The sequence below is a fragment of the Lepus europaeus genome, chromosome 5 (genome assembly GCF_033115175.1).
Source record: "Lepus europaeus isolate LE1 chromosome 5, mLepTim1.pri, whole genome shotgun sequence".
Lineage (NCBI taxonomy): Eukaryota > Metazoa > Chordata > Mammalia > Lagomorpha > Leporidae > Lepus > Lepus europaeus.
Genome location: NC_084831.1, coordinates 16,812,048 through 16,824,397, shown reverse-complemented (window position 1 = coordinate 16,824,397; position 12,350 = coordinate 16,812,048). Strand labels below are relative to the sequence as shown.

At 54.6% G+C, this 12,350-nt stretch overlaps 1 protein-coding gene across 2 annotated transcripts in view; it reads left to right on the top strand.

Annotated features, from left to right (window-relative positions):
* Positions 1-913: 913 nt before the first annotated feature.
* Positions 914-12,350, top strand: part of LUZP1 (leucine zipper protein 1) — a 101,219-nt gene continuing 89,782 nt past the window's right edge. Inside the window, exon 1 of one of the 2 annotated variants that reach the window (XM_062190606.1) lies at positions 914-933. The gene's annotated coding sequence lies outside the window, so the exon portion shown is untranslated. Of the gene's footprint in view, positions 934-6,754; positions 6,826-12,350 lie in introns of those variants that run through there. The other variant, XM_062190604.1, reaches the window with a different exon arrangement.

The following is a 12,350-nucleotide window of genomic DNA, read 5'->3' as shown; positions in this document are numbered from 1 at the left end:
CACCAGCCTGTTAGCTCCCAGCTGTTACCTTGTGGCCCTGTGACGTTGGCAAAGTCACCTCCCCGGCCTCCTCCTAGTTCCTTATTTATAAAATAGGGAGAGTGGTTATCTTCCTGTGTTAGGAGCATTCAATAACAAAACACACTTCCAGCATTTGTAGCATTGGTGTGTGGTTAGGCTCATGGTCTGATTAGTTAATATTTTAAAGATGATCTTGGGGAACTCATCTCACTTTTTAAAGCCTCAGTTTTCTCATCTGGAGGATGGGGCTAAGACACTTACATCATGCGGCTGGAATCCGGCTGGGTCGTGGGGTCTGGAGCCTGTAAAACCCATCTCTCAGGTTCTGCGTGGGGTCAGTGGGTCGCATCACACCCGCTGCAGGGTGGGTCATCAGCACGTTCCGGCCCAGGGGAGGAACCTGACTTCACAAGGACGCGATTTCTGGCTGCGCTCCCGGGGAAGGAGCTATGCGCTGGGTCCCATCCCCCCGGCCGGTCCTGCTCAGGAAACGCGGAGAGAAAGCCAGGAACCAAGCCTGCCAGGCCCAGCGGCCCCTCCGCGCCTTCCCGCCTCCCCGGCCCTCGCCTGCAGGAAGCCGGCTGGCGGGAACGCCCTGCCGGGTGGGTGGGAAAAGCCGCGAGCGCGCCCGGCACGGCCGCTTTCCCAGGCGCCGCCGAGCTGTCACTGCGGCAAACGCGCGCCCCTGCCCGCGCCCGCGCCCGCGCGCCTGCGGCAGTGCGCGCACGAGGAACGCACCGAGCGCCGCAGCCCGAGCCGGGGCTGCGGGACGAGACACGCGGGAGTCCCGCAGGCGCCGGCGCCCCACCGCCTCCCGGCTCCCGGCCCCGGCCGCTGCGGCCGCGCTGGGGAGGGAGGGGTGTCCGGTCCTCTCTTCTGGGAGAAGAGACCCCGAGGCTTGAGGGTTAGTAGGTGAGTGGGCCAAGGTCACGGCCGGGGATCCGCAGGGCCAGGGTTCGAGAGCCGACTCCAGGTTTGCGGGACTCTAAAGTTGGTCCCCGGCGTCTGCGGTCCGTCAGGGGCTCGAGGTGGGGGTGGGAGGGTTCAAGAATCCTTGTGTATCCCGGGGCTGCGGTGTTAGGCAGACCTGGCTCCCTTCTCCCCAGTGAGAGCCAAGGAAGAAAAAGATGGAGGAGACAAGCAGCAGTGTCTTTCAGGACCCGCATGGAGCCAGGAGCCAGGCATCTCTGGGTTAAACTCCCAGCTCTTCCACTGACTAGCTGTTTGACCTTGAGCAATTTCCTCAACCTTTCTGAGCCTCCAGGGCACCTCCTCCAGGAAGCGTTCTGTTGGTCCTGGATTCAGTTAGGTCACCTCACTGCAAACCCCTGTCCCCCATAGCAGCTGGCCTGATGCTCTGTGGCACTTAGTACAATTGTTAGGAAGTAATTGTGTGTCACACCGTCCTGTCTCTCCGACCCCCCAGCCCCAAGGTCCAGGAAGGCAGAGACCTCGGCTGTATTTTCGACGGTGCAGTGCCCAGTACGTGTGGGGCACTCAGGCACTTGTAAGTGCAAGACTGAAGAAACAGAGAGATGCATGATGGTGCTGTGCTGGGGCAGGACAGACTTGTTGTCCTTGAAGAGGTTCCAGGCTACTGGGGGGGAATGAGGTGGGGTCATGGAAAGAACCCATCCCACACGCTCTGGAGGGGGTGTACACGGGTGGGGGAGCCCCGAGAGATGCAGAGACGAGTGAGGCTTGGTCTTGGAAGAGCTGATGAGATGGTTTTCCTTTGTGTTGCCCATCCCAGCTTACAAAGTGCTTAACTTGTACAAACCATCTAGACATACCTTTATCCGGCGGGTGAGGGGGTACTGCTGCAGAGGGGTCCTGTGACTTGCCCAAGGCCACCCCGCCAACACCAGCCCGAGCACCGGCTCTTCTGCTTGGGAATTCAGTGCCCTGACTCCTGGACTTGGGCTTTGAAGTTGTACAGGTCCCTCTCCCTGGGCAAATTCTTTGACCTCACTGAGCCTTGTTTTCGTAGTCTGCAAGACAGCAATAATGAGTCCCTGTAACCTGCAGGAGATTGAATAGGTAAAGCACCCAATGTGGTTCTTGGTTTACAGCAAGGGATCCATAAAGGTTTGTGCAGTGAATGAGTAAAATGTATGCATGGTGAGTGCCTTGAGATGTGAGGGGACTTAAAATCATGCTATTTTGGGGATTGTGGGAGAATTGAGGGCAATTTTATCCCTTCCAACTCTTATCTTCTAAGATTCCCAGGAGATTTTGCTACTGGCCTAGACCATATTGTGTTATAATTTATTGTTTGCAAACCAGCACAATTGAAACAACTCTAGGTTGGTTAGCTTTTATATATATATATATATATATATATATATATATATATATACGCTTTTATTGCCTTGCTTTATGACAAAGTTATACATGGCCCTTGTAAAAGTTTTAAATTGCAGAAGGATATCATCAGGGAAAGCGAAACTGCAAGTTTAGGCATAGTACACAAAAGATGATGACATTGTTATTCTTTTTTTTAAGGTTTATTTATCTGTTTGAAAGGTAGAGTTACAAAGAGAGAGAGAGGGAGAGACAGAGAGAGATGAGAGATCTTCTGTCTGCTGGTTCACTCCCCAGATGGCCACAACAGCCACGGTTGGGCCAGACTGAAGCCAGGAGCTTCTTCCAGGTCTCTTATGTGGGTGCAGAGGCCCAAGCACTTGGGCCATCATTTGCTGCTTTCCCAGGAGTATTAGTAGGGAGCTGGATGGGAAGTGGAGCAGCTGGGACTTGAACCAGTGCCCATACGGGATGCCAACGCTGCAGATGGTGGCTTTACCTGCTAAACCACAGCACTGGCTCCCATATTGTTTCTTTAGGAGGGGAGGGAGGGGCCTGAGGCTGTGATGGGTAGTTTTCTATGACAATTTCACTGGGCTAAAGGATGCTCAAACAGCTAATAAAGTTTTTCTGGGAATCTTTGTGAGTGTACTTCAGAGGAGATTAGTGTTTGACTTGGTAGGCTGGGTAAAGAAGATCCCCTCACCATGGGGATGGTGGGCATGATGCAGTCCACTGAGGCCACGTCAGGACAAAAGGTGGAGGAAGGGGTGGGCCTTTGGTGCAGCAGTTAACCCACTTGGCACACTGCTTCCTGTATCTGAGTGCCTCCCTTCATTAGGGCCCTGGCTCTGCTCCCAGTTCCAGCTTCCTGCCGAGGTGCACCCTGGCGGCAGCAGGCGATGGCTCAGGTAATTGGGTCTCTGCCACCCACACGGGAGACTCAGATTTAGTTTTTGGCTCCTGGCTTTGACCTGGTCCAGCCCCAGTCACTGCAGGCATTTGTAGAGTGAACCATCAGATGAGAGATTCTCTCTCTCTTTTCCTTCCTCCCTCCCTTCCTCCCTCCCTCCCTCCCTTCCTCCCTCCCTCCCTTCCTCCTTTCCTTCCTTCCTTCCTTTCCTTTTCCTTTCTCTCTCTTTCAAATAAAATAGAAAATAAAATAACTAAATAAAGGGTGGAGGGAAGGCACATTCATTCCCTCTTCTCAAACTGGGACATCCATCTTCTGATCTCAGACACTGGTGCCAATCAACGCCTGGACTCCTGACTTAACACCAGTGCCCTCTCTCCAGCCTCCATTCCTGCATCTCCGGACTGAATTACATCCACACCTTTCCTGGGTCTTCAGCTTTCAGATGGCAGATATGGGGCTTTTGGTTTCCATAATCGTGCCAGCCGATTCCCATGCTGGCTTTCCATATGTGTACTGGTGTGTGTGTGTATGTATGTGTGTGTATATGTGTGTGTATATATCCTATTGGTTTGAACTCTGCAGGACCCTGACCAAATGGACAGAGAGAAAAAAAAACCTTTCTGTTTAAAAGTCTTTTATACTGGCTTTGCCACACTTCCTGGCAGTTCTGTTGGGAGCCTTGCCTTTGGCTGTGGCATTGGGAGTTCAAGAGTAATTAAGGGCGGGGGGTGGAGTAAGGATGACCTGGGCAGGGGCTTTCCCCGGAGCCCCACGGAGAACGAGACGGAGCTGTGGAACTGCCTGGCGGTCTGCACCGCTGGCTGCCATGCTGCCCTCGGATCTGAGTCGTGGTTGCTGCTTTCATCGCTTCAGCCCCTTGTCTCCCTCTTAGCATTTGGTAAAGTCTGTTTCGGAAGTTGCTAGTTCACACACACTCAGAAAGGCCAAGCAGAAGTAATGAAAACAGTGAAAGTCCTCTAGTTCTTTACGTTCGTATTTTTCCTATGCCCCACCTAAACATGTATTATAAATTACAACCACGGGATGCTACCACAGCTGTAATTCTGCAGCTTACACTTGCCTGTTGCGCTTAGCAGCAGCCTGGAGACACATTTCTTGCCTAGCGTGTAGGCCGGCCTCATTTAGTTCTCTGATGGAGCTTCTGCAGGGCGGGGCTGTTATCTGCACTGCTTCCAGCACAGAGGCCGGCACGCAGAAGGCCTCCTTGGGAAGACATGTTGAAATAGTGACGGTGGCCACCAGATCCTGGCATGACGTGGGCTGCCAGGCCCTGAACTGAGCTTGTCCACATGCTAATTTATTTCGGCCTTTCAGCCAGTGGGTGAGATAGGTACTAACTACTAGTATTCCCAATTTAAGGGAATAATAATCCTCTTAACGCAGACTTGAGCTCAAGGTTACACAATTAGCGAGTGGTGGAGCTGGGATTTGAATCCTGATCCATCCTGTGCCGAAGCCTTTGCTATGAACGAATAAATAGGTAAGTGGTTGATGGGGTCCTAGGTCTCGGTGGGAGGGTTCTGCCTTCAGGTCGCCCCCTCCTCTGTATGTCCTGGGTTCTCTCTTCAGAGCTTTGCGGGGTTTGAGGTCGGGATCAGCACCTAGGAGGCACTCAGCAAAGGCTCTTTTCCTGACTTCAGCAATCCTGAGGCCACACTTGCTTTTCACAAGGCTCTATTCTAAAAATAAGCCACAATTTGTGAGGGACCCTTGAGGACCGGCCCAGCCATTCCAGGACAGCCATTTGCCTGTCTGCAGCATAGGAAATGGATGAGAAGCCCGAGGCTCTGCCCCCTTCCCACAGGCCAGCGCTCTGGAAACGCCCAAAGCCTCTCTGCGGCTCTCCTGGAGGACTGTGGAGATGCCGTCTCCGGCAAGGAACGTGAGAGGAGAAAGGCACGAGGCGGAAGTGGGTCAGCTCTGCTGCAGAGGACTTGCAAGGAGGCCTTGCAGCTGGCCCCAGCGCGGCAGGGTGCCGCGTGACAGCGCTGTCCTGGGGCCTCAGATGGCGCTCTGCAGAATCCACCTGGGCTCTGCACACCGGGGTGCTGGTTCCTGCCCAGTGGCGGTGCTTTGCCGGGCCACTTTCAGCAAGCCTCCTTGTTTCTCAGGGCGTGGAGTCTTGGCACTAGGAAACCATGGGGTGCATTGCCACAGGGTGCTGTGTGGTGTTGGGATCTGGAAATAATATTGGTGATAGTAATGGTGTTGCAAATAAGAAGGACAGTCACACATTGTTGGGACACTGTGCTTGGTGCTGTCCACACAGCATCTCCTGTAGTTTTTAAGAACTTTATTATTGTCCTCGTTTTATGGAGGAGGAGACTGAAGCTGAGAGAGAGAGAGCTAGAACAAGCCAGAACATGGGTATATGAGCCTAGGGTTTTCTGGCATCAGAACTTGAACTCCACAAACAGGTGTGGGCTCTGACCTCAAGGCAGTGCTAATAAACACACAGGAGGTCAATTTGATCCGTGTTGTAATGGGCGCATGCTCAAGAGAGTCGGAGGAGGCGATAGCACTGTGGGTATTCAGTAGGGAAGGTTGGCTTCTGGCCGGGGGGAGGGCCGGGAAACTAGGAGGGCCTGTTGGTTGAGAGGAGAGGCAAGGCCAGAGCATGAGCAAAGGGGCTGATGTGGGAAAGCAGTGGGTGTGCCAGGGGAAGTTTGGGTAAACTGCAGTGTGTGAGTGCGTGTGTATGCGTGTGTGTAAAGGTAGCAAGCCACACACCTGGCCAGGGCTTTGGCCTTTCTTTATTCCACAGGCAATGAAGGGCTTCCCCAAGGGATCTCTCCAGAGAGGGAGCAGCCCTGAGCTCCTGTGTCCTGGCTTGTGAATGCGCCCTGTGCCGGCGTGTGGGAGGTCGCCTGCAAGGAGAGTGGCTCTGGTTGTGCTGTGCTGTGCTGGGGCTGGGTCTCCGGCTTCTTCCAAAGCCCTCCTCTGGCCCTCTGTACCTTGCACACAGTAGGCCCACTGGAAGTAGGTCAGAATTGTTGGAGGGACCGCCCTCTCCCATTTTAAAGGCGTGAACGTGAGGAACGTAGATGGGAAATGACTTGCCTAGGGTCACACAGCAAATTAACGGCAGATCTGGGGACCGGGACTCATGCCTCCAGAGTCCAGGCTAAGCTCCTCGTCCATATTTGATGAGCAATAAAACGTTGTATTTGTCGAGTGATTACTGCATACCAGGCCCTAGGCTAAGCACCTTTTCCTGGATTATCTCTTAATCCTCACAGCTCTCCTGAGAGTGAGGGCTGGGAGTCCTGGCTGCCCCTTCCATTTCCCATGGCGCCTAGCACAGGCCCTGGGCACCTTGGCTTAAGGGAGTCAGCAAGAACTCAGCGGAGCCCAAGTCTTGGCGAAGAGGGAAAAGGACGGAGGGGGCGGGGCCCCAGGCGCAGCCCCCGCCCCTCGCCGCACGCCCCACCCTCCGGACCCTGACGTCACAGTCTGGCCCCGCCCCTCATTGTCAGTCCCCGGGAGCCGGAGGAGGAGCCGGCCGCTGGGAGCCGAGCGCCGGAGCGCCGGGCAGGCGGGGAGCGCGGGCCGGAGCGGCCGAGGTGAGAGGTTCGCGGGCCGGCGGCTGGGGCGCGGGAAGCAGAGGGCGGCCGGCCCCGGGAGGGGGCCCGGGGCAGGACGGGCGGGCGCCCGGCAGGGGGACGGGGGTGCAGCGTCGCGGGGGAGTTTGCGTGGACGTCGGGGGGCTCTCCGGCGGGAGACCCTGAGGGGGTTTTCGGAGTTGGAGGCAGCGACTCTGAGGGAGCGCTTCCCCCGGAGGGGGAGGAAGGGTCCTGAGGAGACTTCTTGGAGGGAGCGAGGCTCTGAGGAGCGGTGTCCGGGGCGGGGGCGCCGAGGATCCGTTTTTCGGGGGGCGGGGGAGAGTGTCCGGGGTCGAGTCTGGGGCTGGCCGGGGGCGCGCGGGGCCTGGTGGGGGCGGGGGCCCGCGGCGCGGCGAGGGGGCTGCGCGGGGCCCGGCGGGCACCGGGGAGGAAGGAAGTGATCATACAGGAAGAGCCCGAGAGCTCGGAGCGGGCGGCGGCGGCGGCGGCCCGGGAGCTGCGCGGCCGGCTTGCGGGACCCGGTGCGGGCGCTGCGCAGCGCGTGGGCGCGGGCCGTCCGGGGAGGGGTCCCGCCGCCGCCGCCGCCGCCGGCCCCGCGTCCCGGGCGCTGCTGGCCTCGCGGCCAGACCGCTGGGCCGGGAAGGAATTCGAGGCATTCGCTTTGTTTAAGTTGCCAGTAGACAGTCCTTAGGACTAATTAATGGTGGAATCTGCAGGGGGACGCGGCGAGCCGGCTGAACTTTCCGCAGCGCGCGCCCCCCGCCCCGCCGCCGGCCGGGGAAGGAGCCATGGCTCCCCGAGGCGCAGGAATGAAGCGCGCGGGTCCTCGGGGCCGGTGGCCGCCGGCCGGCGAGGCTGCCCGCGGGGGAGCCGGCGTCCCCGAGCGGCCCGGCTCTCGGAGGTGCCTGCGGTTTCGGTTAATTACCTCGGGGGAGGCTGTGCGAGCCGAGCAAGACCATTTTGCTCCGCAGCATCGGTTTCTTCCTCGCGTCAGCCCTTTCCCAACACTGCGGAGCGTGTCGTGGCTTGTTTGGGAAATGCCGAGGCCAGTGCTCACCCTGGAGGGTGGGAGAGGGGAGAGAGTCGGCGGCACCCCCGATCCCCGCAGGGTGGTTTCCGGCAGGCCAGAGGCTGTGTGCGGATTCCCGGCGCACCTTCCCCGGGTTGGATGACCTTGGGGAGGGATCGCGCTCTGAGCTCCTGGGGGCTCGGATCCGTCGGTTTGGGGAGAGATAGGCTTTGGACCTCCGTGCCTTTCCGGGCTGGTTTTTTTTTTTTTGGGGGGGGGGGCCGGCTCGGGGGTACTTGCTAAGGGCATTTCTTCCGCAGGCTGCTGCAGTTCCGGTCCTAGGAGCTGGGCTAGGGTCAGCCAAGAGAATGCTGATCACCTGGTGCGGTTTTGCTTCCCCCGATGGGGGGAGCTTTGGATTTTAGGTGGATGTTTTCTTTCGGGAGGATGTGTACAGTATGTTCCTGATTGCTTTCTGTCACTTGGTGTGCAGCTCTGGTGGCCTGTGTGTGGTTTAATTGAATAACCTCAATAGAAAATTCTTCTCCGAAATAATTGTTTTGCTCAGAATTCCCCCTGGGGCAGATTAAGGTTTTGCTCAATTTACTCAGAAGAATTTTCCAGGATTCTAAAATTAAATCACTTTTCTAAACATAGTAACTAAAGTTTCAAAAACTGGAAATAATGGCATGAGGAAATGTGTTGGAGTATGAATAGATAACAAATACAGGTTTCTTGTTGATCAGTGAGTAATAATGTGGATTGCTAATTAGCCTTCCTTGATTATTTGGTGTTTGCTTTGCTTTTAAAAAAATTTATTGGGGCCAGCATTGTGGCCTAGAAGGTTAAGCCTCTGCCTGCAGTGCCCCGTCCCATATGGGTTCAAGTCCTGGCTGCTCCACTTCCTATCCAGCTTCCTGCTAATGTGCCTGGGAAAGTAGCAGAAGATGGCCCAAGTGCTTAGGCCTGTGCACCCACATGGGAGACTTGGATGAAGTTCCAGGATTCTGCCTGGCCCAGCTCCTGCTATTGAGGCTATTTGGGGAGTGAACCAGCAGATGAAAGATTCTCTCTCTCTCTCCTTCTCTCTCTGTATCCCTGCCTTTCAAATAAATTTTTTTTTTACATTTTTTAAGATTTATTTTTATTTATTTGAAAATCAGAGTTACACAGAGAGAGAGAGAGGTCTTCCATCTGATGGTTCACTCCCCAGTTGGGTGCAATGGCCCGAGCTGCGCTGATCCGAAGCCAGCAGCCTCCTCTGGGTCTCCCACGTGGGTGCAGGGGCCCAAGGACTTGGGCCATCTTCCACTGCTGTCCCAGGCCATAGCACAGAGCTGGGTAGGAAGTAGAGCAGCCAGGACTCCAACTGGTGCCCACATGGGATGCTGGCACACAGCGCCGGCCCCAATAAATATTTTTTTTTTTTTAAAAAGTCTTTCCCCCATGTAACACTTAAAAAAAAAAGAAAAGAAAAGAAAAAGCTGCCTGTGACAGCTGGGTGCTGCTTGGAGTCCTGGCTGCTCCACTTCCCATTCAGCTCCCTGCTAATGGCATGGGAAGCAGAGGAGGATGGTGCAAGTGTTTGGGCCCGTGCCACGCATGTGGAATCCCTGATGATCCGGCTCCTGACTTCCGCTCATTGGGGCTGTTTGAGGAGTGAAATCAGCTGATGGAAGATCTGCTCCTCCACCTCCCTCTGTGACCCTGCTTTTCAAATAAATCCGTTGATTTGAGAGGCAGAGAGAATGCACCCTACAGAGCCAGTAAATCAGTCAAGATCTGGTGGATGGCAGGGACACAGTGACTTGAGCCATCACTTTGGCCTCCCCGGGACTGCATTAGTGGGAAACTTCAGTGGGGATCGGAGGCAGGGATCAAACCCTGGTACTCTGATGCAGGACTTGAGTGGCCTACCTGCTAAGCCAAATGCCTGCTCTGGTATTTTTTTTTCCTCTTTATTTTTAATATTTTAAAAAAGTTTGAGAGAGTTAGAGCTCTTTTTTTTTTAAAAAAAAAATATTTACTTTTTTGACAGGCAGAGTTAGAGAGAAGAGAAAGGTCTTCCTTCCGTTGGTTCACCCCCCCAAATGACCACCATGGTCGGCGCGCTGTGTCAATCCAAAGCCAGGAGGCAGGTGCTTCCTCCTGGTCTCCCATGCGGGTGCAGGGCCCAAGGACTTGGGCCATCCTCCACTGCCTTCCTGGGCCATAGCAGAGAGCTGGCCTGGAAGAGGGGCAACCGGGATAGAATCTGGCGCCCTGACCGGGACTAGAACCCGGAGTGCCGGCGCCACAGGCAGAGGATTAGCCTAGTGAGCCGCGGCTCCGGCGAGAGAGTTAGAGCTCTTGTCCCCTGGTTTACTCCTCAGATACCCGCAATGCCTTGGGCTGGGCTGAGGCTGAAACTAGGATTTGGGAACCCGATTCAGGTCTCCCACACAGGAGGCAAGAACCCAACCACCCAAGCCATCACCTGTGCCTCCCAGTGTGCACGTTGGTAGGAAGCTGGAATTGAGAGTGGAGCTTAGGGACTGGGATTGTGGTACAATGGGTTAAGCCAGCATGTGGGATGCCAGTTCACGTCCCAGCTGCTCTGCTTCCTACCCAGCTTCCTTCTAATGCACCTGGAAAGGCACTAGATGATGATCTAAGTGCTTGGACTCCTGCCTCCCACGTGGGAGACCTGGATGGAATTTCTGGCTCCTAACTTTAGTCTGGCACAACCCTGGCTATTGTGAACATTTGGAGAGTGAACCAGAGAAGTGAATAGAAGATCCCTCTCTGTCACTCTTTCAAATAAGTAATAGAGAAAAATAAAATGTTTAAAGGTTTTAAAAATATTTATTTGAAAGGCAGAGATACAGAGAAAGAGAGAGATTGTCCATCTGTTAGTTCACTCCCCAGATGGCCGCAATGGCTGGAGCTGGGTGGGTCCAAAGCCAGGAGCCAAGAGCTTCTTTTGGGTCTCCCATGTGGGTGCAGGGGCCCAAGCATGTGGGCCATCCTCCACTGCTTTCCCAGGCACATTAGCAGGGGAGATAGGAAGTGGAGCAGCTGGGACTCCAACTGGCACCCATATGGGATGCTGACACTGCAAATGGGGGCTTAACCTACGCTACAGTGCCAGCCCCATAATTAATATTCTTTAAAAAAAAAAAAAAAAGTGAAGCCTGGATTCCAACCCAGATGCTTAGAAATGGGGAGCAGTGCTCTTAACCTTAGCCTAAAATCTGCTAGGCTGGGGTTGGCGCTGTGGTGTAGCAGGTTAAGGCAGCACCTGCAGCACCAGCATCTCATACGAGTGCTGGTTCAAGTCCTGGCTGCTACAGTCTAGCTGCCTGCTAATGCACCCGGGGAAGCAGCGGAAGATGACCCAAGTCCCTGGACCCCTGCCACCCACGTGGGAGACCTGGAAGAAGCTCCTGACTCCTGGCTCCTTTCTTTGGCCTGGCCCAGCCTAGGTCATTGTGGCCATTTGGAGATTGAACCAGTGGATGGAAGATCTCTTTCTCTCTCCTCTCTCGGTAATTAACTTTGCCTTGCAAATAAATAAGTAAATCTTAACAACAACAACAACAAACAAACTGCTAGGCCAAACTCCTGGTATTTTCTTTCTTTTTTTTTTTTTTTTAAGATGTATTTATTTATTTGAAAGCAGAGTTACACAGAGAAAGGAGAGGCAGAGAGAGAAAAAGAGAGAGATCTTCATCCAATGGTTCAATCCCCAGTTGGCTGCAACAGCCAGAGCTGTGCCGATCTGAAGCCAGGAGCCAGGAGCTTTTTCTGGGTCTCCCACACGGGTGCTGGGATCAAGGACTTGGGCCATCTTCCACTGCTTTCCCAGGCCATAGCAGAGAGCTGGGTTGAAAGTGGAGCAGCCTGGTCTCGAACTTGTGCCCACATGGGATGCTGGCGCTTCAGGCCAGGGCATTAACCTGAGCCACAGCGCCGGCCCCTTCTCTTCTCTTCTCTTCTCTCCTCTCCTCTCCTCTCTCTCTCTCTCTCTCTCTCTCTCTCTCTTTTTTTTTTTTTAAAGATTTATCTGTTTATTTGAAGGCAGAGTTACACAGAAAAGTTACACAGAAAAGGAGAGGCGGAGAGAGAGAGAGAGAGAGAGGTCTTCCATTCACTGGTTCACTTCCCAGTTGGCTGCAGCAGCTGGAGCTGAGCTGATCTGAAGCCAGGAGCTTCTTCCAGGTCTCCCACGTGGGTGCAGGGGCCCAAGGACTTGGGCCGTCTTGTACTGCTTTCCCAGGCCAAAGCAGAGAGCTGGATCAGAAATGGAGCAGCTAGGACTTGAACCAGCGCTCATAAGGGATGCTGGCATTGCAGGTGGTGGCTTTACCTGCTACGCCACAGCGCCGGCCCTGGTATTTTCTTAATATTAAGACCAAATGAGGCAACTAATATTGTTGCGTTGCCTGCTCTGTGCCCAGTAATTGCGCTTGTAGTATTTATCTCATATGGTCTTTCTAACATATGAGTTAGTAGTTGGCATCCCTGTTCTACAGAT